Here is a 27,876-nt window from a genome sequence, read left to right on the forward strand (position 1 = left end):
GTGGATGATCCGGTGTCTTCGTCTGTGGCTAGTGGGTGCAATATGAGAGGACAGTTGTGAGTTTTGGAAGGGGAGAAGAAGGGGGGGGGGGGGGGGGGGGGGTTTGGTTGGTGGGTTGATAGTTCAGAGAGGAGAGGTGAGGGGGGGGTTTTTTTGGAGCGGTTTTTAGGATTTGGGGTTCGGGTTAGAGTTTGTTTGTGTAGCTTAAGATTAGGGTTAAGGTTAGGGTTTAGTTTAAGTTTAGGGTTTTGCTTTAAGGTTAAGGTTGAAATTAGGATTTGGGTTAGGGTTAAGGTTAGGGTTTTGGGTTAGGGTTAGGGTTATGGTTTGGGTTAGGTTTAAGTTTATGGTTGGGGTTGGGGCCAGGGTTAGGGTCAGGGTTAGGGTTAGGGTTAGGGTTTTGGGTTAGGGTTAGGGTTATGGTTTGGGTTAGGTTTAAGTTTATGGTTGGGGTTGGGGCCAGGGTTAGGGTTAGGGTTAGGGTTAGGTGGCTGAAATGTTTATAAGATGAATGTGATGAGATCCGAAGATCTCTTGTGGCTGAAATGTTTATAAGGTGAATGTGATGAGATCCGAAGATCTCTTGTGGTTGAAATGTTTTATAAGATGAATGTAATGAGATCCGAAGATCTCTTGTGGCTGAAATGTTTTATAAGATGAATGTAATGAGATCCGAAGATCTCTTGTGGCTGAAATGTTTTATAAGATGAATGTACTGAGATCCGAAGATCTCTTGTGGCTGAAATGTTTTATAAGATGAATGTAATGAGATCCGAAGATCTCTTGTGGCTGAAATGTTTTATAAGATGAATGTAATGAGATCCGAAGATCTCTTGTGGCTGAAATGTTTTATAAGATGAATGTAATGAGATCCGAAGATCTCTTGTGGCTGAAATGTTTTATAAGATGAATGTAATAAGATCCGAAGATCTCTTGTGGCTGAAATGTTTATAAGATGAATGTGATGAGATCCGTAGATCAGTAGATTTGAATTAATTAGAGGGTGACCCTGTTTGTTTGGAGGTCGGTTTTAGGTGTATTATTCCTAGTTTAGAATAACCTTCATTATTATCCCTCCTGGAGGCCCGGGAGGAGATAGTAATTATTGGTACCTAATATGAATTTCTGGACTTTCGTCAGTGGTATCTAGCGGATCAACAGGCGTTTCGGCCGTGGGAATACCAGACGCCCTCCGCGCTAGTGGCCCCCTTGGGTTGATCGAGTCCAAGGTCGTCCAGTGCCCAATTAATATTTTTTTGGTTTTCCGAAGGGTCTTATATTTACTCAGGGTACAGTAAAATATTTATGAGCATTTATTGTAAACACTGTAACCGTCGGTTATTTTTATATTCATCGTTTTGTTTTCTATTTTCATGTATTTTTTGTTTAAAAAGTTTTGGTATTTTAGGAATTGTTACCTTTTTTGTAGTCCCATAATATTAGTTTGGAAGAAGATTGAGGTATTCCCCAGTGAGAGTTACTTTGTTCACTTACCTTGAAAGGTGTTCCCTAGTGAGAGTTACTTTGTTCACTTACCTTGAAAGATGTCTGTGTCGGCTGTGAAGTCGGTGTTTCTCTGGTTCGTGGGGTTGGCTGTTCTTCTGGAGGCTTGGAGGAGGAGGTCCGTGGTCCGTGTGGCTGGCCGTTCTTCTGGAGGCTTGGAGGAGGAGGTCCGTGGTCCATGGGGCTGGTCGTTCTTCTGGAGGCTTGGCGGAGGAGGAAAATTTGCTCATAGCTCTCAAAAGAGCTTTTGATTTTTTCTGGAGTGGCTGGCCTGGAGGTTCTTGGGATCTTCAGCAGGAAGTCTTCAAGTCTTGTAATCTTCTGGTGTATTTGAGGTTTTATTCTCCGTTATCCCCGTGGGGTCCCGGTTTTTATCTTATTTCAGATAATTGCCTATTTAATAGTTTTATTTTGTGTGTTAGAATTCTTTTTTCGACATGTTTCTCTTTGGTTAGATATTTTGCTTTAGATTTTTATTTTATTTCCCGTTTATGTCCCTTGTATTTTTGATTATGTGTGTTAAAGTTGGTGTGTGGAACCCTTATGTTTTATTCGTGTCTGCAGTGGCTGTGATTGGCGGGCTGTGAGCCGTGGGCGGGGTCTTGTGGTTTGTATGCAAATTGTGGCTGAGATTTTAACCCGGAGGTTTTTTAGCAACCATGAGAGAAAGGTGTAGTCATAAAGATGGGCTGGCCCCTTCAGGCTGCTCTTGGGCATGTCATCGACAGCTTGTACTGGTTAATTCCTGTACTTTTGTGAAAATAAGGGGAGATGGCTTCAGCCCCAATAAAACGAAGCTCTGTCAAAGAAAAAATATCTGGGTTTGTACATCGTTAGGGGTTTTTTATTTTGGTTAATAATTTTAGAAATTGAGGTTTGGTTAATTTTAGATTTTTGAAGTAAATTGGGTTCCGGTATTGTTTTAAGTGAATTAATAAATCGAGTTTTCTAAGGTCTTTTTCGTTATTTTAGCAGTAACTAAGGCTGAAATACAGTTTACATTGGATAAATGCATACCAGTTTTAGACAGTAACTCCAGATAAAATGCCCTTTAAAAATGGATAAGTAACAACGAATTTTAAGGTATATTAAAATTTCATAAAGGATAAACTAAGTTAAGTTTTAGTTTTCAGTAAAAAGGAGATTTAAGGTGCATTTTTGGATTTTAAAAGTAACAGTGGCTATGATTGGCGGGCTGTGAGCCGTGGGCGGGGTCTTGTGGTTTGTTTTGGTTTGTATGCAAATTGTGGCTGAGATTTTCACCCGGAGGTTTTTAAGCAACCATGAGAGAAAAGTGTAGTCGTAAAGATGGCCTGGCCCCTTCAGGCTGCTCTTGGGCATGTCATTGACAGCTTGTACTGGTAAATTCCTGTACTTTTGTGAAAATAAGGGGAGATGGCTTCAGCCCCAATAAAACGAAGCTCTGTCAAAGAAAAAATATCTGGGTTTGTACATTGTTTGGGGGGTTTTTTATTTTGGTTAATATTTTTAGAAATTCAGGTTTGGTTAATTTTAGATTTTTAAAGTAAATTGGGTTCCGGTATTTGTTTTAAGTGAATTAATAAATCGAGTTTTATAAGGTCTTGTTCGTTACTTTAACATTAACTAAGGTTAAAATACCATTTACCTTGGATAATGAATACATTAAATCCAGATAAAATGTAGTTTAGAATTGGATAAGGTCATTTCCGTTTTTAGCAGTAACTTATCTGAAATATAGTTTAAAGTGGCTCAGTAAAATCCAGTGTTATAGAAGGTCCTTTTCATTTTGAGCCCTAAATAAATTAAGATATAGTTTACAGTGGATAAGTGGACACGAATTTTTGGAAGTTAAATTTCGTTTTAGTAAATCCAGATAAAATGTAGTTTAAAATTTGATAAGTCAAGAAAAATGGGTTTTTTAAAGTTAATTTCCGTTTTTTTAACAGTAAATTAAGTTATAATGTACTTTAAAGTGGTTGAGTAAAAACGAGATTTAAAAAAATTAAATCCAGTTAAGTCGTAGTTTCCAGTGAAAATGAGGTTTAAGGTATATTAATTTTTTCAAAGTAAGTTCAGTTAAGTTATAGTTTTCATTGAAAAGTAGGTTTATCAGGTGCTTTTATATTTTCTTGAAATAAACACCGTTAAAATGATTTTGTAAGGTTCGTGAGTAGGGTTGGTAAGGTTTCATCAAGTTCTCTAACAGGTTTGGATTGGTGGGTGATATTTATTTGTTTTGTTTTTTTATTTTTTTATCCCAAGATGGGGGAGAGGTGGTTTGGGTGGTAGAGAGGGTGGGTGAGAGAGAAGAGTAAAAGTGTTGAAGAGGAGGAGTTAGGAGTAGTTTAGGAGGGAGAGGTCTCTCATCTGTAGAGCTAGTGTATGTTGTAGTAGGTTTGTTTGTGTTGTTGTCTGGGTGCAAGTACGATTGTGGGGCCGGAGAGCTCGGTCGGACAGAGGAACTGGCTGGGTTAGGGTTTGTGTTCAACGGCTCCCTGCGGGAAACCAATACGCTACTGCCTCCTAACGCTCGTAGGCGTTACCAGAGTTCGCAGAAGGTAGTGTTGCACTCTCACATCGTACATCCAGTTGAGATCCGTATGCACTAAAGTACTTTTGTCAGTAGCGTATGGTGCGAGACCTCTGAATAGTTTCAGAGTTTTGATGTGAGATGTGCTGTATGGTGTATCAAGATCACTGGGTATCCCTTATGCGTGCAGTCGGATTGTGGATGATCCGGTGTCTTCGTCTGTGGCTAGTGGGTGCAATATGAGAGGACAGTTGTGAGTTTTGGAAGGGGAGAAGAAGGGGGGGGGGGGGGGGGGGGGGTTTGGTTGGTGGGTTGATAGTTCAGAGAGGAGAGGTGAGGGGGGGGTTTTTTTGGAGCGGTTTTTAGGATTTGGGGTTCGGGTTAGAGTTTGTTTGTGTAGCTTAAGATTAGGGTTAAGGTTAGGGTTTAGTTTAAGTTTAGGGTTTTGCTTTAAGGTTAAGGTTGAAATTAGGATTTGGGTTAGGGTTAAGGTTAGGGTTTTGGGTTAGGGTTAGGGTTATGGTTTGGGTTAGGTTTAAGTTTATGGTTGGGGTTGGGGCCAGGGTTAGGGTCAGGGTTAGGGTTAGGGTTAGGGTTTTGGGTTAGGGTTAGGGTTATGGTTTGGGTTAGGTTTAAGTTTATGGTTGGGGTTGGGGCCAGGGTTAGGGTTAGGGTTAGGGTTAGGTGGCTGAAATGTTTATAAGATGAATGTGATGAGATCCGAAGATCTCTTGTGGCTGAAATGTTTATAAGGTGAATGTGATGAGATCCGAAGATCTCTTGTGGTTGAAATGTTTTATAAGATGAATGTAATGAGATCCGAAGATCTCTTGTGGCTGAAATGTTTTATAAGATGAATGTAATGAGATCCGAAGATCTCTTGTGGCTGAAATGTTTTATAAGATGAATGTACTGAGATCCGAAGATCTCTTGTGGCTGAAATGTTTTATAAGATGAATGTAATGAGATCCGAAGATCTCTTGTGGCTGAAATGTTTTATAAGATGAATGTAATGAGATCCGAAGATCTCTTGTGGCTGAAATGTTTTATAAGATGAATGTAATGAGATCCGAAGATCTCTTGTGGCTGAAATGTTTTATAAGATGAATGTAATAAGATCCGAAGATCTCTTGTGGCTGAAATGTTTATAAGATGAATGTGATGAGATCCGTAGATCAGTAGATTTGAATAGGGTTAGGGTTAGGGTTAGGGTTAGGGTTAGGGTTAGGGTTAGGGTTAGGGTTAGGGTTAGGGTTAGGGTTAGGGTTAGGGTTAGGGTTAGGGTTAGGGTTAGGGTTAGGGTTAGGGTTAGGGTTAGGGTTAGGGTTAGGGTTAGGGTTAGGGTTAGGGTTAGGGTTAGGGTTAGGGTTAGGGTTAGGGTTAGGGTTAGGGTTAGGGTTAGGGTTAGGGTTAGGGTTAGGGTTAGGGTTAGGGTTAGGGTTAGGGTTAGGGTTAGGGTTAGGGTTAGGGTTAGGGTTAGGGTTAGGGTTAGGGTTAGGGTTAGGGTTAGGGTTAGGGTTAGGGTTAGGGTTAGGGTTAGGGTTAGGGTTAGGGTTAGGGTTAGGGTTAGGGTTAGGGTTAGGGTTAGGGTTAGGGTTAGGGTTAGGGTTAGGGTTAGGGTTAGGGTTAGGGTTAGGGTTAGGGTTAGGGTTAGGGTTAGGGTTAGGGTTAGGGTTAGGGTTAGGGTTAGGGTTAGGGTTAGGGTTAGGGTTAGGGTTAGGGTTAGGGTTAGGGTTAGGGTTAGGGTTAGGGTTAGGGTTAGGGTTAGGGTTAGGGTTAGGGTTAGGGTTAGGGTTAGGGTTAGGGTTAGGGTTAGGGTTAGGGTTAGGGTTAGGGTTAGGATAAGGCAAGAGTGCCACTTTGGAATCTTTGATTTGACCCCCTAAACAGTGGATCATTTGCTTGACACTTCGGCTACCCCCCCATTTTCATGTACCCTGATTCCAGGAATACTAATGGGGAAGGGGTGGGACCTTGTCTTCTCGTCCAATCAGCGAAAAGCAAGTTCAAAGGTCTGTAACTTTTGCTAGGAGTGGATCATTTGCTAATGGATGGTACCGTTGGAAAGCTCGTGGTCGTATTATGTTCGACGGAAGCAGTTTCCAAGTCTCTACGACCTTCCGTTCGGAAGTTATGACCGGAAATGTGTATCGCATTGAAAATGAATGGAGCGAAAATTTCCTGAAATTTGACTAAGTGTTTTGGTGAAAAAGGTTCACCCAGAAAGTTGTTAGGAGCACGTTTCAGGCCATTTGGAGTCGATAGATACCTATATTAAACAAACTTTTCTTGGAAAAAATACTTGTAAATTTTCCAAGATTTTCACTAAGTCAACTGTTTGAGTTCAGGCAAGTCCCCAGGAGATGGTTAGGTTCAGTACAACTGCACAGGGAGAGGTTAAGATAAAAAGAAAGTGGACTCTTTGGTCGTGCCCTAGGGTTAGGGTTAGGGTTAGGGTAAGGCAAGAGTGCCACTTTGGAATCTTTGATTTGACCCCCTAAACAGTGGATCATTTGCTCTACACTTCGGCTACCCCCCCATTTTCATGTACCCTGATTCCAGGAATACTAATGAGGAAGGGGTGGGACCTTGTCTTCTCGTCCAATCAGCGAAAAGCAAGTTCAAAGGTCTGTAACTTTTGCTAGGAGTGGATCATTTGCTCATGGATGGTACCATTGGAAAGCTCGTGGTCGTATTATGTTCGACGGAAGCAGTTTCCAAGTCTCTACGACCTTCGGTTCGGAAGTTATGACCGGAAATGTGTATCGCATTGAAAATGAATGGAGCGATAATTTCCTGAAATTTGACTAAGTGTTTTGGTGAAAAAAGTTCCCACAGAAAGTGTTTAGGAGCACGTTTTAGGCCATTTGGAGTCGATATGTACCTATAAACAAAATTTTTTTGGGAAAAATAATTGTGAAATTTGACGAAAATTTCCTGAAATTTGACTAAGTGTTTTGGTGAAAAAGGTTCACCCAGAAAGTAGTTAGGAGCACGTTTCAGGGTTAGGGTTAGGGTTAGGGTTAGGGTTAGGATAGGGGCTGAGTGCCACTTTGGAATCTTTGATTTGACCCCCTAAACAGTGGATCATTTGCTTGACACTTCGGCTACCCCCCCATTTTCATGTACCCTGATTCCAGGAATACTAATGAGGAAGGGGTGGGACCTTGCCTTCTCGTCCAATCAGCGAAAAGCAAGTTCAAAGGTCTGTAACTTTTGCTAGGAGTGGATCATTTGCTCATGGATGGTACCGTTGGAAAGCTCGTGGTCGTATTATGTTCGACGGAAGCAGTTTCCAAGTCTCTACGACCTTCCGTTCGGAAGTTATGACCGGAAATGTGTATCGCATTGAAAATGAATGGAGCGAAAATTTCCTGAAATTTGACTAAGTGTTTTGGTGAAAAAAGTTCCCCTAGAAAGTGTTTAGGAGCACGTTTTAGGCCATTTGGAGTCGATATGTACCTATAAACAAATTTTTAGGGTTAGGGTTAGGGTTAGGGTTAGGGTTAGGGTTTAGGGTTAGGGTTAGGGTTAGGGTTAGGGTTAGGGGGTTAGGGTTAGGGTTAGGGGGTTAGGGTTAGGGTTAGGGTTAGGGTTAGGGGGTTAGGGTTAGGGTTAGATTTTTCAGGTTTCACGATGAACCCCCCACCTCATCCGTCGATTTGGTGGTTAATGGGGAACAAAGGTAATGCGACAGGCCAGCGCACGTCGTCGGTAGCTCTCTTGACCCAATTGTTTTTGCTAAAGGCATGTTGTTTTCGGAAGGTTTTTAATTTTTAATTTTTTTATTATTTTTTTTATTTTTTTATTTTTTTATTATTTTATTATTTGACGTTTAATACGTTTTTGAGCATTTAGGATATAGTTAGAGGTCTGTTATTTATAATTTTATTTCGTGTAAATTTGATCCTCTATTTTGTCGGAGATTCTTTTTATCAGTTTATAATTGTGGAAAAGTTATTTTTGTTGTTAATAATGAAAGCATGAAATAGATTAGTAAATTTCCTGTTATAGTGATTTGATTGTTTACTCGTTGAAAGACTTTCTATTTGAGATTCTATTTTCTGTCTATTTCATTGCTATTTTAGGGACATATCATCAGTAGTGAACCCCGGGATCATCGGGTGTTTCGGCCATTACCACTAGACACCCTCACCCAAGGGCGGCCCCGCCGGGATCGATCAATTCCCAGGGTATGTCCATTTTAATAAAATAAGGTAAATACTATTTTAACGAATAGTATAAATTTCATCAAGATTTTGGAGTTGTTGTAGTACTATGAGGTAAGATTTCATTATTCACGAGTTCTTAATTTTGTCATCAACTGATGTGTTTGTATTATGATTGTCACATCTAAGTCGTATTAGTAGTCGTATTAGTCATCGTTTTAGTTGTTAGTTAGTTAGGGTTAGTTATTAGTTATTCCCGTTATTAGTCATCATTAATCATCGTGTTTGAGGACAAATCTAAGGTTGGAATTTCATTTTCGGTTTTTGGTCCTTTTTATCTAGCTGTCCTAATGTAATTAGGATTAGTGCTGGAATTAGGTTCTTTGTTAGGTTCTTAGTTAAGCCGGCAAAATACTATAGTTTGGTCTTTGCATTTTGTGATTGCGGTGATTAAGACAATTATTATTCTAATGTTATTGTGTCCCATACATTTTTTTCTTTCTTTGGATCTGCGTTTTTCTTGTAATAACTACGATTTTTATATTATTACTATCATATGTGAAAAGTATTAGTTGTTTATTGTGTTTAAGGTTGAGTTCAAAGTTGGAGTTTTTATTCCTGGTTTGGTCATTATTATCTAAACATCCTAATATAGTTAGGGTTAATAAGTAGGGGATTAACAAGTAAGGGATTAAGGGGCCCCCCCGGGGGAGAGCATAGGACCAGCCGCAGCGAGCTGCTGCCTTCCCAGCTCATCCCAGGTCGTTACGGCCCCCCGTGCCCTGGTGCTTTCTCCGGGAGCCAATGGGACCAGCCGCAGCGAGCTGCTGCCTTCCCATCAGTCCCCAGTTGGGCAGGTTAGGTTAAGTCGGTTTAATACTAAAAGATGGATCGGCATTTTTTCGGTAGTAACGATAATCGGGTTGGGGTCCGGGTAATTCCCAGTGTCATAGGACCTAAAAACGGTCCCATGGCATTCTTCAAAATCTTGTTCCAGGCTGGTCGGATACTTGACTAGGTCCCGTTGCATCCACGGCCTAGCCACCTAAGCCGGGCTAGGGGATGTGAATTTAGGGGGAGGATGACAATTTGAAAGAGTCCAATTAAAAGTTGGTGGGTTTTTTCCAATTTTTTCGTGTGTAGTGCAATGGTCTGTGCATGGGCGGGACTAACTCCCATAGAAAACTGGGCGACGTAGAAGGTCCTGATGCCCTGGACCACCACACCCTGCGTGCTGTTCCTAGAGTCGGAACCCAGGGGGGCCGCATACTTACCGTCCACTCGCCCTAGACCAGTTGTTGACACAGTTAGTTACTCCAGTCTAGGCCAAGTGGACCTGTAGCTGAAGGTTGATCCTCATCTGGATTGTAGAGACCTAGAGTGAGACCCAGCGCTCTCGCTGCTCATCCGTCACGAGCCCAGGACTTTCCCGAGAGGCCCCCCGGGACACCATAGGACCAGCCGCAGCGAGCTGCTGCCTTCCCATCGGTTCCCGGCCGGGCAGAGCACTGGACCAGCCGCAGCAAGCTGCTGCCTTCCAGGCCCCCCCAGAGCCACTCGTTTTTCAGTCCCAAGTTGGGGATTAGGGGGCCCCCCCGGGGAGAGCATAGGACCAGCCGCAGCGAGCTGCTGCCTTCCAAGCTCTCTCCAGGCCATTACGGCCCCCCGTGCCCTGGTGCTTCACCAGGAGCCAATGGGACCAGCCGCAGCGAGCTGCTGCCTTCCCATCAGTCCCCAGTTGGGTAAAGAACTGGACCAGCCGCAGCGAGCTGCTGCCTTCCAGTTCAACCCAAGCACCGCTCAGGACAACGAGAGCATCTCCTGCGTTCCATACAACGCACAACCCCAGGAGAGCTGAGACAAGTCCTGTGCTCCATACACCGCACAGCCCCAGGACTTGGGAAAAGCAACTCCAGTGTTCCATACAACGCAAAACCCCTGGAGTGCTTACTAGAATCCTGTGCCACCATACACCGCACGACCCCAGGATTCTAGGGGAGAGGGGAGAATGTGTAAGGGTACTCACCAAAGTGGGTCCAGTATCTCCACCCCTCAGTTGCCGTTGTAAGGTCCTCAGGGGGTACTTATACTCCAAGAAGCCATTCAGAATCAATGGTTGCCTAAAATTGATTTATTCTTAATTTTCCAGTTTTTAATTTTATTTTGGTTTAAAAGACGTTATAAGATCGCTATGTTTATTTAATTACACAATTATATAGTTAAATGATAGTTAATTATAGTAATAAGTACTTTTAGTTGATATTAGTGTCCGTAAAATACCCGCAATGGCCTTTTGGGAAAGATTTTTTGGGCCGTTTTTACTTCCTGTATGATGCAATAGTTCGTAATATCCTTATTTTACACCATTTATTAACTTAAGTAAACCATTTCACAGTTAAGGGTTAGGGTTAGGGTTAGGGTTAGGGTTAGGGTTAGGGTTAGGGTTAGGGTTAGGGTTAGGGTTAGGGTTAGGGTTAGGGTTAGGGTTAGGGTTAGGGTTAGGGTTAGGGTTAGGGTTAGGGTTAGGGTTAGGGTTAGGGTTAGGGTTAGGGTTAGGGTTAGGGTTAGGGTTAGGGTTAGGGTTAGGGTTAGGGTTAGGGTTAGGGTTAGGGTTAGGGTTAGGGTTAGGGTTAGGGTTAGGGTTAGGGTTAGGGTTAGGGTTAGGGTTAGGGTTAGGGTTAGGGTTAGGGTTAGGGTTAGGGTTAGGGTTAGGGTTAGGGTTAGGGTTAGGGTTAGGGTTAGGGTTAGGGTTAGGGTTAGGGTTAGGGTTAGGGTTAGGGTTAGGGTTAGGGTTAGGGTTAGGGTTAGGGTTAGGGTTAGGGTTAGGGTTAGGGTTAGGGTTAGGGTTAGGGTTAGGGTTAGGGTTAGGGGTTAGGGTTAGGGTTAGGGTTAGGGTTAGGGTTAGGGTTAGGGTTAGGGTTAGGGTTAGGGTTAGGGTTAGGGTTAGGGTTAGGGTTAGGGTTAGGGTTAGGGTTAGGGTTAGGGTTAGGGTTAGGGTTAGGGTTAGGGTTAGGGTTAGGGTTAGGGTTAGGGTTAGGGTTAGGGTTAGGGTTAGGGTTAGGGTTAGGGTTAGGGTTAGGGTTAGGGTTAGGGTTAGGGTTAGGGTTAGGGTTAGGGTTAGGGTTAGGGTTAGGGTTAGGGTTAGGGTTAGGGTTAGGGTTAGGGTTAGGGTTAGGGTTAGGGTTAGGGTTAGGGTTAGGGTTAGGGTTAGGGTTAGGGTTAGGGTTAGGGTTAGGGTTAGGGTTAGGGTTAGGGTTAGGGTTAGGGTTAGGGTTAGGGTTAGGGTTAGGGTTAGGGTTAGGGTTAGGGTTAGGGTTAGGGTTAGGGTTAGGGTTAGGGTTAGGGTTAGGGTTAGGGTTAGGGTTAGGGTTAGGGTTAGGGTTAGGGTTAGGGTTAGGGTTAGGGTTAGGATAGGGCAAGAGTGCCACTTTGGAATCTTTGATTTGACCCCCTAAACAGTGGATCATTTGCTCTACACTTCGGCTACCCCCCCATTTTCGGGTACCCTGATTCCAGTAATACTAATGAGGAAGGGGTGGGACCTTGTCTTCTCGTCCAATCAGCGAAAAGCAAGTTCAAAGGTCTGTAACTTTTGCTAGGAGTGGATCATTTGCTCATGGATGGTACCGTTGGAAAGCTCGTGGTCGTATTATGTTCGACGGAAGCAGTTTCCAAGTCTCTACGACCTTCCGTTCGGAAGTTATGACCGGAAATGTGTTTCGCATTGAAAATGAATGGAGCGAAAATTTCCTGAAATTTGACTAAGTGTTTTGGTGAAAAAGGTTCACCCAGAAAGTAGTTAGGAGCACGTTTCATGCCATTTTGAGTCGATAGGTACCTATTTTAAACAAACTCTTTTTGGGAAAAATACTTGTAAATTTTCCAAGATTTTCACTAAGTCAACTGTTTGAGTTCAGGCAAGTCCCCAGGAGATGGGTTAGGGTTAGGGTTAGGGTTAGGGTTAGGTAAGGGGAACTGAACCGGCCCACCCGGAGGAGGGTTAGGGTTAGGGTTAGGGTTAGGGTTTGTGTTCAACGGCTCCCTGCGGGAAACCAATACGCTACTGCCTCCTAACGCTCGTAGGCGTTACCAGAGTTCGCAGAAGGTAGTGTTGCACTCTCACATCGTACATCCAGTTGAGATCCGTATGCACTAAAGTACTTTTGTCAGTAGCGTATGGTGCGAGACCTCTGAATAGTTTCAGAGTTTTGATGTGAGATGTGCTGTATGGTGTATCAAGGTCACTGGGTACCCCTTATGCGTGCAGTCGGATTGTGGAGGATCCGGTGTCTTCGTCTGTGGCTAGTGGGTGCAATATGAGAGGGTTAGGGTTAGGGTTAGGGTTAGGGTTAGGGTTAGGATAGGGGCTGAGTGCCACTTTGGAATCTTTGATTTGACCCCCTAAACAGTGGATCATTTGCTTGACACTTCGGCTACCCCCCATTTTCATGTACCTTGATTCCAGGAATACTAATGAGGAAGGGGTGGGACCTTGTCTTCTCGTCCAATCAGCGAAAAGCAAGTTCAAAGGTCTGTAACTTTTGCTAGGAGTGGATCATTTGCTCATGGATGGTACCGTTGGAAAGCTCGTGGTCGTATTATGTTCGACGGAAGCAGTTTCCAAGTCTCTACGACCTTCCGTTCGGAAGTTATGACCGGAAATGTGTATCGCATTGAAAATGAATGGAGCGAAAATTTCCTGAAATTTGACTAAGTGTTTTGGTGAAAAAGGTTCACCCAGAAAGTAGTTAGGAGCACGTTTCAGGCCATTTGGAGTCGATAGGTACCTATTTTAAACATATATTATTTTTTTTAAATACTTGTAAATTTTCCAAGATTTTCACTAATTCAACTGTTAGGGTTAGGGTTAGGGTTAGGGTTAGGGTTAGGGTTAGGTTAGGGTTAGGGTTAGGGTTAGGGTTAGATTTTTCAGGGTTAGGGTTAGGGTTAGGGTTAGGGTTAGGGTTAGGGGTTAGGGGTTAGGGGTTAGGGGTTAGGGTTAGGGTTAGGGTTAGGGTTAGGGTTAGGATAGGGCAAGAGTGCCACTTTGGAATCTTTGATTTGACCCCCTAAACAGTGGATCATTTGCTCTACACTTCGGCTACCCCCCCATTTTCGGGTACCCTGATTCCAGTAATACTAATGAGGAAGGGGTGGGACCTTGTCTTCTCGTCCAATCAGCGAAAAGCAAGTTCAAAGGTCTGTAACTTTTGCTAGGAGTGGATCATTTGCTCATGGATGGTACCGTTGGAAAGCTCGTGGTCGTATTATGTTCGACGGAAGCAGTTTCCAAGTCTCTACGACCTTCCGTTCGGAAGTTATGACCGGAAATGTGTTTCGCATTGAAAATGAATGGAGCGAAAATTTCCTGAAATTTGACTAAGTGTTTTGGTGAAAAAGGTTCACCCAGAAAGTAGTTAGGAGCACGTTTCATGCCATTTTGAGTCGATAGGTACCTATTTTAAACAAACTCTTTTTGGGAAAAATACTTGTAAATTTTCCAAGATTTTCACTAAGTCAACTGTTTGAGTTCAGGCAAGTCCCCAGGAGATGGGTTAGGGTTAGGGTTAGGGTTAGGGTTAGGTAAGGGGAACTGAACCGGCCCACCCGGAGGAGGGTTAGGGTTAGGGTTAGGGTTAGGGTTTGTGTTCAACGGCTCCCTGCGGGAAACCAATACGCTACTGCCTCCTAACGCTCGTAGGCGTTACCAGAGTTCGCAGAAGGTAGTGTTGCACTCTCACATCGTACATCCAGTTGAGATCCGTATGCACTAAAGTACTTTTGTCAGTAGCGTATGGTGCGAGACCTCTGAATAGTTTCAGAGTTTTGATGTGAGATGTGCTGTATGGTGTATCAAGGTCACTGGGTACCCCTTATGCGTGCAGTCGGATTGTGGAGGATCCGGTGTCTTCGTCTGTGGCTAGTGGGTGCAATAGGGTTAGGGTTAGGGTTAGGGTTAGGGTTAGGGTTAGGGTTAGGGTTAGGGTTAGGGTTAGGGTTAGGGTTAGGGTTAGGGTTAGGGTTAGGGTTAGGGTTAGGGTTAGGGTTAGGGTTAGGGTTAGGGTTAGGGTTAGGGTTAGGGTTAGGGTTAGGGTTAGGGTTAGGGTTAGGGTTAGGGTTAGGGTTAGGGTTAGGGTTAGGGTTAGGGTTAGGGTTAGGGTTAGGGTTAGGGTTAGGGTTAGGGTTAGGGTTAGGGTTAGGGTTAGGGTTAGGGTTAGGGTTAGGGTTAGGGTTAGGGTTAGGGTTAGGGTTAGGGTTAGGGTTAGGGTTAGGGTTAGGGTTAGGGTTAGGGTTAGGGTTAGGGTTAGGGTTAGGGTTAGGGTTAGGGTTAGGGTTAGGGTTAGGGTTAGGGTTAGGGTTAGGGTTAGGGTTAGGGTTAGGGTTAGGATAGGGGGGTTTAGCCACTTTTGGGCCACCGGCCCAAATCGAAACCTGGCTGACGGTGTCGTTTTCGCGATTGGAGCAAAGGATCATGGGTAAAAAGTGTTTTATTTGAATAACTTTTGATAGGAAGGTCCTAGAGCTTCGAAACCTGGTCGCGTCAGACCTATTTCGTGGTCTAGCTTTCCAACGAAGCTGTTTCCAAGTCTCTACGACCTTTCGTTCGGAAGTTATGACCGGAAATGTGTATCGCATTGGAAATGAATGGAGCGAAAATTTCCTGAAATTTGACTAAGTGTTTTGGTGAAAAAGGTTAACCCAGAAAGTGTTTAGGAGCACGTTTTAGGGTTAGGGTTAGGGTTAGGGTTAGGGTTAGGGTTAGGGTTAGGGTTAGGGTTAGGGTTAGGGTTAGGGTTAGGGTTAGGGTTAGGGTTAGGGTTAGGGTTAGGGTTAGGGTTAGGGTTAGGGTTAGGGTTAGGGTTAGGGTTAGGGTTAGGATAGGGGCTGAGTGCCACTTTGGAATCTTTGATTTGACCCCCTAAACAGTGGATCATTTGCTTGACACTTCGGCTACCCCCCCATTTTCATGTACCCTGATTCCAGGAATACTAATGAGGAAGGGGTGGGACCTTGTCTTCTCGTCCAATCAGCGAAAAGCAAGTTAAAAGGTCTGTAACTTTTGCTAGGAGTGGATCATTTGCTCATGGATGGTACCGTTGGAAAGCTCGTGGTCGTATTATGTTCGACGGAAGCAGTTTCCAAGTCTCTACGACCTTCCGTTCGGAAGTTATGACCGGAAATGTGTATCGCATTGAAAATGAATGGAGTGAAAATTTCCTGAAATTTGACTAAGTGTTTTGGTGAAAAAAGTTCCCCCAGAAAGTGTTTAGGAGCACGTTTTAGGCCATTTGGAGTCGATATGTACCTATAAACAATTTTTTTTTGGGAAAAATAATTGTGAAATTTGACGAAAAGTTCCTGAAATTTGACTAAGTGTTTTGGTGAAAAAGGGTTAGTTGTTTGATGCTATCTCGATGAACCCCCTACCCTGGTCCGACGAGGGTTAGGGTTAGGGTTAGGGTTAGGGTTAGATTAAGGGGGTAAAATGAGGTATGGGCTATAGCCCATTCGCTAATAACTTTTGATAGGAAGGTCCTAGAGCTTCAAAACCTGGTCGCGTCAGACCTAATTCGGGGTTAGGGTTAGGGTTAGGGTTAGGGTTAGGATAGGGGGTAATAGCCACTTTTGAGCCGGCTCAAAGTTAGCTTAGCCTAGCTTAGCAAGCTAAAACTTGCTAACCAAGCTATAACTTAGCCTAGCATGTATATATAGGGCTCCTAGGTGATAACTACTTCGCAAACGGTGTCGTTTTCGCGATTGGAGCAAAGGATCATGGGTAAAAAGTTTTTTTTTTTAATAACTTTTGATAGGAAGGTCGTAGAGCTTCGGAACCTGCTCGCGTCAGACATAATTAGGGGTCTAGCTTTCCAACGAGCCCACCCTCGACCTTCTACGACTTTGGGAAGTGGGAGAAAATCTAAAAAAAAAAAAAAAAAAATCATATTTTATATCTCAGCTTCCGAAGGTCGTAGGGTTAGGGTTAGGGTTAGGGTTAGGGTTAGGGTTAGGTTAGGTTAGGGTTAGGGTTAGGGTTAGGGTTAGGGTTAGATTTTTCAGGTTTCTCGATGATCCCCCCACCTCGTCCGTCGACTCGGTGGTTTACAGGGACCAAAGGTAATGCACAGGCCGGCGCACGTCGTCATAGCTCTCTTGACCGTACTATCCACCTAAAGTTAGATTAATAGTGGAGACAACAGGTCAATGAACAAGTTTAAGTTTGATTAGTAGTAGAGACAACAGGTCAGTTACAGATTTGGGTGAGAGGGGTCAGGACCAGGAAGAGTTGCCTTATAGGGGCAGGTCTCTTCCCCGCCTTGACGGGCCGTTATCCTGCCCCTCTCACACTCCCACGCAGAGCGAGGGAGTAAAAGAAGGAGGAGGTGATGGGTGGAGTCATGAATGTCCTCGTAGATCCAGGCTGGGATGGGATCAGGTCCAGGGTGGGGATGAGGGAGCTCCACATCTGGTTGAGAGGGCTTCACATCTGGTTGAGAGGGGACAGGACCAGGGAGAGTTGCCTTATAGGGGCAGGTCTCTCCCCCGCCTTGACGGGCCGTTATCCTGCCCCCTCTCGCTCCCACGCAGTACGAGGGAAAGAGAGAAGGAGGAGGGTGGTGGGTGGAGTCGTGAACGTCTTCGTAGATCCAGGCTGGGATGTGGTTGGGATAAGGGTTAGGGTCAGGGGTTAGGGTTAGGGTTAGAGTTTAAGGGTTAGGGTTAGGGTTAGGGTTAGGGTTAGGGTTAGGGTTAGGGTTAGGGTAGGGGCTGAGTGCCACTTTGGAATCTTTGATTTGACCCCCTAAACAGTGGATCATTTGCTCTACACTTCGGCTACCCCCCCATTTTCGGGTACCCTGATTCCAGTAATACTAATGAGGAAGGGGTGGGACCTTGTCTTCTCGTCCAATCAGCGAAAAGCAAGTTCAAAGGTCTGTAACTTTTGCTAGGAGTGGATCATTTGCTCATGGATGGTACCGTTGGAAAGCTCGTGGTCGTATTATGTTCGACGGAAGCAGTTTCCAAGTCTCTACGACCTTCCGTTCGGAAGTTATGACCGGAAATGTGTATCGCATTGAAAATGAATGGAGCGAAAATTTCCTGAAATTTGACTAAGTGTTTTGGTGAAAAAGGTTCACCCAGAAAGTAGTTAGGAGCACGTTTCAGACCATTTGGAGTCGATCGGTACCTATATTAAACAAACTTCTTTTGGGAAAAATAATTGTAAATTTTCTAAGATTTTCACTAAGTCAACTGTTTGAGTTCAGGCAAGTCCCCAGGAGATAGGGTTAGGGTTAGGGTTAGGGTTAGGGGTTAGGGTTAGGGTTAGGGGTTAGGGGTTAGGGTTAGGGTTAGGCAAGAGTGCCACTTTGGAATCTTTGATTTGACCCCCTAAACAGTGGATCATTTGCTTGACACTTCGGCTACCCCCCCATTTTCATGTACCCTGATTCCAGGAATACTAATGAGGAAGGGGTGGGACCTTGTCTTCTCGTCCAATCAGCGAAAAGCAAGTTCAAAGGTCTGTAACTTTTGCTAGGAGTGGATCATTTGCTCATGGATAGGGTTAGGGTTAGGGTTAGATTTTTCAGGTTTCTCGATGATCCCCCCACCTCGTCCGTCGACTCGGTGGTTTACAGGGACCAAAGGTAATGCACAGGGTTAGGGTTAGGGTTAGGGTTAGGGTTAGGGTTAGGGTTAGGGTTAGGGTTAGGGTTAGGGTTAGGATAGGGCAAGAGTGCCACTTTGGAATCTTTGATTTGACCCCCTAAACAGTGGATCATTTGCTCTACACTTCGGCTACCCCCCCATTTTCGGGTACCCTGATTCCAGTAATACTAATGAGGAAGGGGTGGGACCTTGTCTTCTCGTCCAATCAGCGAAAAGCAAGTTCAAAGGTCTGTAACTTTTGCTAGGAGTGGATCATTTGCTCATGGATGGTACCGTTGGAAAGCTCGTGGTCGTATTATGTTCGACGGAAGCAGTTTCCAAGTCTCTACGACCTTCCGTTCGGAAGTTATGACCGGAAATGTGTATCGCATTGAAAATGAATGGAGCGATAATTTCCTGAAATTTGACCAAGTGTTTTGGTGAAAAAGGTTCACCCAGAAAGAAGTTAGGAGCACGTTTCAGGCCATTTGGAGTCGATGGGTACCTATATTAAACAAACTTTTTTTGGGAAAAATACTTGTAAATTTTCTAAGATTTTCACTAAGTCAACTGTTTGAGTTCAGGCAAGGGTTAGGGTTAGGGTTAGGGTTAGGGTTAGGGTTAGGGTTAGGGTTAGGGTTAGGGTTAGGGTTAGGGTTAGGGTTAGGGTTAGGGTTAGGGGTTAGGGTTAGGGTTAGGGTTAGGGTTAGGGTTAGGGTTAGGGTTAGGGTTAGGGTTAGGGTTAGGGTTAGGGTTAGGGTTAGGGTTAGGGTTAGGGTTAGGGTTAGGATAGGGGGTAATAGCCACTTTTGAGCCGGCTCAAAGTTAGCTTAGCCTAGCTTAGCAAGCTAAAACTTGCTAACCAAGCTATAACTTAGCCTAGCATGTATATATAGGGCTCCTAGGTGATAACTACTTCGCAAACGGTGTCGTTTTCGCGATTGGAGCAAAGGATCATGGGTAAAAAGTTTTTTTTTTTAATAACTTTTGATAGGAAGGTCGTAGAGCTTCGGAACCTGCTCGCGTCAGACATAATTAGGGGTCTAGCTTTCCAACGAGCCCACCCTCGACCTTCTACGACTTTGGGAAGTGGGAGAAAATCTAAAAAAAAAAAAAAAAAAATCATATTTTATATCTCAGCTTCCGAAGGTCGTAGGGTTAGGGTTAGGGTTAGGGTTAGGGTTAGGGTTAGGTTAGGTTAGGGTTAGGGTTAGGGTTAGGGTTAGGGTTAGATTTTTCAGGTTTCTCGATGATCCCCCCACCTCGTCCGTCGACTCGGTGGTTTACAGGGACCAAAGGTAATGCACAGGCCGGCGCACGTCGTCATAGCTCTCTTGACCGTACTATCCACCTAAAGTTAGATTAATAGTGGAGACAACAGGTCAATGAACAAGTTTAAGTTTGATTAGTAGTAGAGACAACAGGTCAGTTACAGATTTGGGTGAGAGGGGTCAGGACCAGGAAGAGTTGCCTTATAGGGGCAGGTCTCTTCCCCGCCTTGACGGGCCGTTATCCTGCCCCTCTCACACTCCCACGCAGAGCGAGGGAGTAAAAGAAGGAGGAGGTGATGGGTGGAGTCATGAATGTCCTCGTAGATCCAGGCTGGGATGGGATCAGGTCCAGGGTGGGGATGAGGGAGCTCCACATCTGGTTGAGAGGGCTTCACATCTGGTTGAGAGGGGACAGGACCAGGGAGAGTTGCCTTATAGGGGCAGGTCTCTCCCCCGCCTTGACGGGCCGTTATCCTGCCCCCTCTCGCTCCCACGCAGTACGAGGGAAAGAGAGAAGGAGGAGGGTGGTGGGTGGAGTCGTGAACGTCTTCGTAGATCCAGGCTGGGATGTGGTTGGGATAAGGGTTAGGGTCAGGGGTTAGGGTTAGGGTTAGAGTTTAAGGGTTAGGGTTAGGGTTAGGGTTAGGGTTAGGGTTAGGGTTAGGGTTAGGGTAGGGGCTGAGTGCCACTTTGGAATCTTTGATTTGACCCCCTAAACAGTGGATCATTTGCTCTACACTTCGGCTACCCCCCCATTTTCGGGTACCCTGATTCCAGTAATACTAATGAGGAAGGGGTGGGACCTTGTCTTCTCGTCCAATCAGCGAAAAGCAAGTTCAAAGGTCTGTAACTTTTGCTAGGAGTGGATCATTTGCTCATGGATGGTACCGTTGGAAAGCTCGTGGTCGTATTATGTTCGACGGAAGCAGTTTCCAAGTCTCTACGACCTTCCGTTCGGAAGTTATGACCGGAAATGTGTATCGCATTGAAAATGAATGGAGCGAAAATTTCCTGAAATTTGACTAAGTGTTTTGGTGAAAAAGGTTCACCCAGAAAGTAGTTAGGAGCACGTTTCAGACCATTTGGAGTCGATCGGTACCTATATTAAACAAACTTCTTTTGGGAAAAATAATTGTAAATTTTCTAAGATTTTCACTAAGTCAACTGTTTGAGTTCAGGCAAGTCCCCAGGAGATAGGGTTAGGGTTAGGGTTAGGGTTAGGGGTTAGGGTTAGGGTTAGGGGTTAGGGGTTAGGGTTAGGGTTAGGCAAGAGTGCCACTTTGGAATCTTTGATTTGACCCCCTAAACAGTGGATCATTTGCTTGACACTTCGGCTACCCCCCCATTTTCATGTACCCTGATTCCAGGAATACTAATGAGGAAGGGGTGGGACCTTGTCTTCTCGTCCAATCAGCGAAAAGCAAGTTCAAAGGTCTGTAACTTTTGCTAGGAGTGGATCATTTGCTCATGGATAGGGTTAGGGTTAGGGTTAGATTTTTCAGGTTTCTCGATGATCCCCCCACCTCGTCCGTCGACTCGGTGGTTTACAGGGACCAAAGGTAATGCACAGGGTTAGGGTTAGGGTTAGGGTTAGGGTTAGGGTTAGGGTTAGGGTTAGGGTTAGGGTTAGGGTTAGGATAGGGCAAGAGTGCCACTTTGGAATCTTTGATTTGACCCCCTAAACAGTGGATCATTTGCTCTACACTTCGGCTACCCCCCCATTTTCGGGTACCCTGATTCCAGTAATACTAATGAGGAAGGGGTGGGACCTTGTCTTCTCGTCCAATCAGCGAAAAGCAAGTTCAAAGGTCTGTAACTTTTGCTAGGAGTGGATCATTTGCTCATGGATGGTACCGTTGGAAAGCTCGTGGTCGTATTATGTTCGACGGAAGCAGTTTCCAAGTCTCTACGACCTTCCGTTCGGAAGTTATGACCGGAAATGTGTATCGCATTGAAAATGAATGGAGCGATAATTTCCTGAAATTTGACCAAGTGTTTTGGTGAAAAAGGTTCACCCAGAAAGAAGTTAGGAGCACGTTTCAGGCCATTTGGAGTCGATGGGTACCTATATTAAACAAACTTTTTTTGGGAAAAATACTTGTAAATTTTCTAAGATTTTCACTAAGTCAACTGTTTGAGTTCAGGCAAGGGTTAGGGTTAGGGTTAGGGTTAGGGTTAGGGTTAGGGTTAGGGTTAGGGTTAGGGTTAGGGTTAGGGTTAGGGTTAGGGTTAGGGTTAGGGGTTAGGGTTAGGGTTAGGGTTAGGGTTAGGGTTAGGGTTAGGGTTAGGGTTAGGGTTAGGGTTAGGGTTAGGGTTAGGGTTAGGGTTAGGGTTAGGGTTAGGGTTAGGGTTAGGGTTAGGGTTAGGGTTAGGGTTAGGGTTAGGGTTAGGGTTAGGGTTAGGGTTAGGGTTAGGGTTAGGGTTAGGGTTAGGGTTAGGGTTAGGGTTAGGGTTAGGGTTAGGGTTAGGGTTAGGGTTAGGGTTAGGGTTAGGATAGGGGCTGAGTGCCACTTTGGAATCTTTGATTTGACCCCCTAAACAGTGGATCATTTGCTCTACACTTCGGCTACCCCCCCATTTTCGGGTACCCTGATTCCAGTAATACTAATGAGGAAGGGGTGGGACCTTGTCTTCTCGTCCAATCAGCGAAAAGCAAGTTCAAAGGTCTGTAACTTTTGCTAGGAGTGGATCATTTGCTCATGGATGGTACCGTTGGAAAGCTCGTGGTCGTATTATGTTCGACGGAAGCAGTTTCCAAGTCTCTACGACCTTCCGTTCGGAAGTTATGACCGGAAATGTGTATCGCATTGGAAATGAATGGAGCGAAAATTTCCTGAAATTTGACTAAGTGTTTTGGTGAAAAAGGTTCACCCAGAAAGTAGTTACGAGCACGTTTCAGGCCATTTGGAGTCGATAGGTACCTATATTAAACAAACTAGGGTTAGGGTTAGGGTTAGGGTTAGGGTTAGGGTTAGGGTTAGGATAGGGGCTGAGTGCCACTTTGGAATCTTTGATTTGACCCCCTAAACAGTGGATCATTTGCTCTACACTTAGGGTTAGGATAGGGGGTAAAAGCCACCTTTGGGCCACCAGCCCAAATCAAAACCTGGCTGACGGTGTCGTTTTCGCGATTGGAGCAAAGGATCATGGGTAAAAAGTGTTTTTTTTAAATAACTTTTGATAGGAAGGTCCTAGAGCTTCGAAACCTGGTCGCGTCAGACCTATTTCGGGGTCTAGCTTTCCAACGAAGCAGTTTCCAAGTCTCTACGACCTTCCGTTCGGAAGTTATGACCGGAAATGTGTATCGCATTGAAAATGAATGGAGCGATAATTTCCTGAAATTTGACTAAGTGTTTTGGTGAAAAAGGTTCACCCAGAAAGTAGTTAGGAGCACGTTTCAGGCCATTTGGGTTAGGGTTAGGGTTAGGGTTAGGGTTAGGGTTAGGGTTAGGATAAGGCAAGAGTGCCACTTTGGAATCTTTGATTTGACCCCCTAAACAGTGGATCATTTGCTCTACACTTCGGCTACCCCCCCATTTTCGGGTACCCTGATTCCAGTAATACTAATGAGGAAGGGGTGGGACCTTGTCTTCTCGTCCAATCAGCGAAAAGCAAGTTCAAAGGTCTGTAACTTTTGCTAGGAGTGGATCATTTGCTAATGGATGGTACCGTTGGAAAGCTCGTGGTCAGGGTTAGGGTTAGGGTTAGGGTTAGGGTTAGGGTTAGGGTAGGGTTAGGGTTAGGGTTAGGGTTAGGGTTAGGGTTAGGGTTAGGGTTAGGATAGGGCAAGAGTGCCACTTTGGAATCTTTGATTTGACCCCCTAAACAGTGGATCATTTGCTCTACACTTCGGCTACCCCCCCATTTTCGGGTACCCTGATTCCAGTAATACTAATGAGGAAGGGGTGGGACCTTGTCTTCTCGTCCAATCAGCGAAAAGCAAGTTCAAAGGTCTGTAACTTTTGCTAGGAGTGGATCATTTGCTCATGGATGGTACCGTTGGAAAGCTCGTGGTCGTATTATGTTCGACGGAAGCAGTTTCCAAGTCTCTACGACCTTCCGTTCGGAAGTTATGACCGGAAATGTGTATCGCATTGAAAATGAATGGAGCGATAATTTCCTGAAATTTGACTGTGTTTTGGTGAAAAAAGTTCCCCCAGAAAGTGTTTAGGAGCACGTTTTAGGCCATTTGGAGTCGATACGTACCTATAAACAAAGTTTTTTTGGGAAAAAATAATTGTGAAATTTGACGAAAATTTCCTGAAATTTGACTAAGTGTTTTGGTGAAAAAGGTTCACCCAGAAAGTAGTTAGGAGCACGTTTCAGGCCATTTGGAGTCGATAGGTACCTATATTAAACAAACTTCTTTTGGGAAAAATACTTGTAAATTTTCAGGGTTAGGGTTAGGGTTAGGGTTAGGGGACTGATCCCCTAGGGTTAGGGTTAGGGTTAGGGTTAGGGTTAGGGTTAGGGTTAGGGTTAGGGCAAGAGTGCCACTTTGGAATCTTTGATTTGACCCCCTAAACAGTGGATCATTTGCTCTACACTTCGGCTACCCCCCCATTTTCGGGTACCCTGATTCCAGTAATACTAATGAGGAAGGGGTGGGACCTTGTCTTCTCGTCCAATCAGCGAAAAGCAAGTTCAAAGGTCTGTAACTTTTGCTAGGAGTGGATCATTTGCTCATGGATGGTACCGTTGGAAAGCTCGTGGTCGTATTATGTTCGACGGAAGCAGTTTCCAAGTCTCTACGACCTTCCGTTCGGAAGTTATGACCGGAAATGTGTATCGCATTGAAAATGAATGGAGCGATAATTTCCTGAAATTTGACTAAGTGTTTTGGTGAAAAAAGTTCCCCCAGAAAGTGTTTAGGAGCACGTTTTAGGCCATTTGGAGTCGATACGTACCTATAAACAAAGTTTTTTTGGGAAAAAATAATTGTGAAATTTGACGAAAATTTCCTGAAATTTGACTAAGTGTTTTGGTGAAAAAGGTTCACCCAGAAAGTAGTTAGGAGCACGTTTCAGGCCATTTGGAGTCAGGGTTAGGGTTAGGGTTAGGGTTAGGGTTAGGGTTAGGGTTAGGGTTAGGGTTAGGGTTAGGGTTAGGGTTAGGGTTAGGGTTAGGGTTAGGGTTAGGGTTAGGGTTAGGGTTAGGGTTAGGGTTAGGGTTAGGGTTAGGGTTAGGGTTAGGGTTAGGGTTAGGGTTAGGGTTAGGGTTAGGGTTAGGGTTAGGGTTAGGGTTAGGGTTAGGGTTAGGGTTAGGGTTAGGGTTAGGGTTTAGGGTTAGGGTTAGGGTTAGGGTTAGGGTTAGGGTTAGGGTTAGGGTTAGGGTTAGGGTTAGGGTTAGGGTTAGGGTTAGGGTTAGGGTTAGGGTTAGGGTTAGGGTTAGGGTTAGGGTTAGGGTTAGGGTTAGGGTTAGGGTTAGGGTTAGGGTTAGGGTTAGGGTTAGGGTTAGGGTTAGGGTTAGGGTTAGGGTTAGGGTTAGGGTTAGGGTTAGGGTTAGGGTTAGGGTTAGGGTTAGGGTTAGGGTTAGGGTTAGGGTTAGGGTTAGGGTTAGGGTTAGGGTTAGGGTTAGGGTTAGGGTTAGGGTTAGGGTTAGGGTTAGGGTTAGGGTTAGGGTTAGGGTTAGGGTTAGGGTTAGGGTTAGGGTTAGGGTTAGGGTTAGGGTTAGGGTTAGGGTTAGGGTTAGGGTTAGGGTTAGGGTTAGGGTTAGGGTTAGGGTTAGGGTTAGGGTTAGGGTTAGGGTTAGGGTTAGGGTTAGGGTTAGGATAGGGGGGTTTAGCCACTTTTGAGCCGGCTCAAAGTTAGCTTAGCCTAGCTTAGCAAGCTAAAACTTGCTAACCAAGCTATAACTTAGCTTAGCATGTATATATAGGGCTCCTAGGTGATAACTACTTCGCAAACGGTGTCGTTTTCGCGATTGGAGCAAAGGATCATGGGTAAAAAGTGTTTTTTTTGAATAACTTTTGATAGGAAGGTCGTAGAGCTTCGGAACCTGCTCGCGTCAGACATAATTAGGGGTCTAGCTTTCCAACGAGCCCACCCTCGACCTTCTACGACTTTGGGAAGTGGGTTAGGGTTAGGGTTAGGGTTAGGGTTAGGGTTAGGGTTAGGGTTAGGGGTTAGGGGTTAGGGTTAGGGGTTAGGGTTAGATTTTTCAGGTTTCTCGATGATCCCCCCACCTCGTCCGTCGACTCGGTGGTTTACAGGGACCAAAGGCAATGCGACAGGCCAGCGCACGTCGTCCATTTGGCTCTCTTGACCGTACTATCCACTAAAAGTTTGATTAGTAGTAGAGAGACAACAGGTCAATTACAAGTTTAGGTTTGCTTAGTAGTAGAGGAGAGACAACAGGTCAATTACAGATTTGGGTGAGAGGGGTCAGGACCAGGAAGAGTTGCCTTATAGGGGCAGGTCTCTTCCCCGCCTTGACGGGCCGTTATCCTGCCCCTCTCACACTCCCACGCAGAGCGAGGGAGTAAAAGAAGGAGGAGGTGATGGGTGGAGTCATGAATGTCCTCGTAGATCCAGGCTGGGATGGGATCAGGTCCAGGGTGGGGATGAGGGAGCTCCACATCTGGTTGAGAGAGTTCCACATTTGGTTGAGAGGGGTCAGGACCAGGGAGAGTTGCCTTATAGGGGCAGGTCTCTCCCCCGCCTTGACGGGCCGTTATCCTGCCCCCTCTCGCTCCCACGCAGTACGAGGGAAAGAAAGAAGGAGGAGGGTGGTGGGTGGAGTCGTAAATGTCTTCGTAGATCCAGGCTGGGATGTGGTTGGGATAAGGGTTAGGGTCAGGGGTTAGGGTTAGAGTTAAGGGTTAAGGTTAGGGGTCAGGGGTTAGGTTTATGATTAAGGGTTAGGGTTTGGGGTTAGGGCAAGGGTTTGGGGTTAAGGTTAGGGTTAGAGGTCAAGGGTTAGGGTTAGGGGTTGGGGTTAGGGGTTAAGGTTAGGGGTCAGGGGTTAGGGTAATGACTAGGGTTTAGGGTTAAGGTTAGGGTTGGGGTTAGGGTTATGGTTAGTTGTTGAGGCTCCCTCGAAGAATCCCCTCCTTCATCCGACGACTGGGCAGCTCCACGGCTCTTCTGATCCATTTCTTCACCATCCATTTCAAAAACAAAGTTCATACAGAAGTGGAAATTCTGGAAAAAATCCTTGTAAAAATGTGAGAATGTTTTGGAGAAAAAAGTTTCATGTGTGTTTGTAAAATCGTGTGAACCTCCCTCCAGGTTCTGGACATAATATGTGTTTGTAGAAATGTGGGAACCTCACTTAGAGTTCTGGAAATAATGTGTTTGCAAAGATGTGGAGACTTATAATATGTGTTTGTAAAAATTGTGGGAACATCCTTTAGAGTTCTGGAAATAATGTGTATATGTGTTTGTAAAAAAGTGGGAACCACCATTAGGTTTCTGGAAAGAAAACTTTATTTTTTTTATTTTTTCAAAAAATTCAAAAAATTCAAAAAATAAAAAATAAAAAATATATAAAAAAATATATATAAAAAAATAATAATAAAAAAAGAATTCTTTGTTTGTGAAGCTGTATGAATCTTCCTTGGAGTTCTGGAAAAAATGGCAGCATTTCCTTGTATTTTAAGCATTTCATTGTTGGAAAGTTTTTTTTGTTGTTTAAGTATTGTAACTCTCCACTAAGATAGGGTGGAGAGTTTGTTGTTGTAGAGGTTAGTTTCTTTAATTGTCTAACAATCTTATTTTAAATTCTATTTTATGTCTATTTTATGTCTATTTTAAGTCTATTTATAGGACACATCATCAGTAGTGAACCCCGGGATCACGGGGTGTTTCGGCCATTACCACTAGACACCCTCACCACAGGGTGGGCTAGGGTTAGGGTTAGGGTTAGGGTTAGGGTTAGGGTTAGGGTTAGGGGTTAGGGTTAGGGTTAGGGTTAGGGTTAGGGTTAGGGTTAGGATAGGGGCTGAGTGCCACTTTGGAATCTTTGATTTGACCCCCTAAACAGTGGATCATTTGCTTGACACTTCGGCTACCCCCCATTTTCATGTACCTTGATTCCAGGAATACTAATGAGGAAGGGGTGGGACCTTGTCTTCTCGTCCAATCAGCGAAAAGCAAGTTCAAAGGTCTGTAACTTTTGCTAGGAGTGGATCATTTGCTCATGGATGGTACCGTTGGAAAGCTCGTGGTCGTATTATGTTCGACGGAAGCAGTTTCCAAGTCTCTACGACCTTCCGTTCGGAAGTTATGACCGGAAATGTGTATCGCATTGAAAATGAATGGAGCGAAAATTTCCTGAAATTTGACTAAGTGTTTTGGTGAAAAAGGTTCACCCAGAAAGTAGTTAGGAGCACGTTTCAGGCCATTTGGAGTCGATAGGTACCTATTTTAAACATATATTATTTTTTTTAAATACTTGTAAATTTTCCAAGATTTTCACTAATTCAACTGTTAGGGTTAGGGTTAGGGTTAGGGTTAGGGTTAGGGTTAGGGTTAGGTTAGGGTTAGGGTTAGGGTTAGGGTTAGGGTTAGATTTTTCAGGGTTAGGGTTAGGGTTAGGGTTAGGGTTAGGGGTTAGGGGTTAGGGGTTAGGGGTTAGGGTTAGGGTTAGGGTTAGGGTTAGGGTTAGGGTTAGGATAGGGCAAGAGTGCCAGGGTTAGGGTTAGGGTTAGGGTTAGGGTTAGGGTTAGGGTTAGGGTTAGGGTTAGGGTTAGGATAGGGCAAGAGTGCCACTTTGGAATCTTTGATTTGACCCCCTAAACAGTGGATCATTTGCTCTACACTTCGGCTACCCC

The sequence above is a fragment of the Cololabis saira genome, unplaced genomic scaffold (assembly GCF_033807715.1).
Source record: "Cololabis saira isolate AMF1-May2022 unplaced genomic scaffold, fColSai1.1 scf033, whole genome shotgun sequence".
In the NCBI taxonomy this organism is placed as follows: domain Eukaryota; kingdom Metazoa; phylum Chordata; class Actinopteri; order Beloniformes; family Belonidae; genus Cololabis; species Cololabis saira.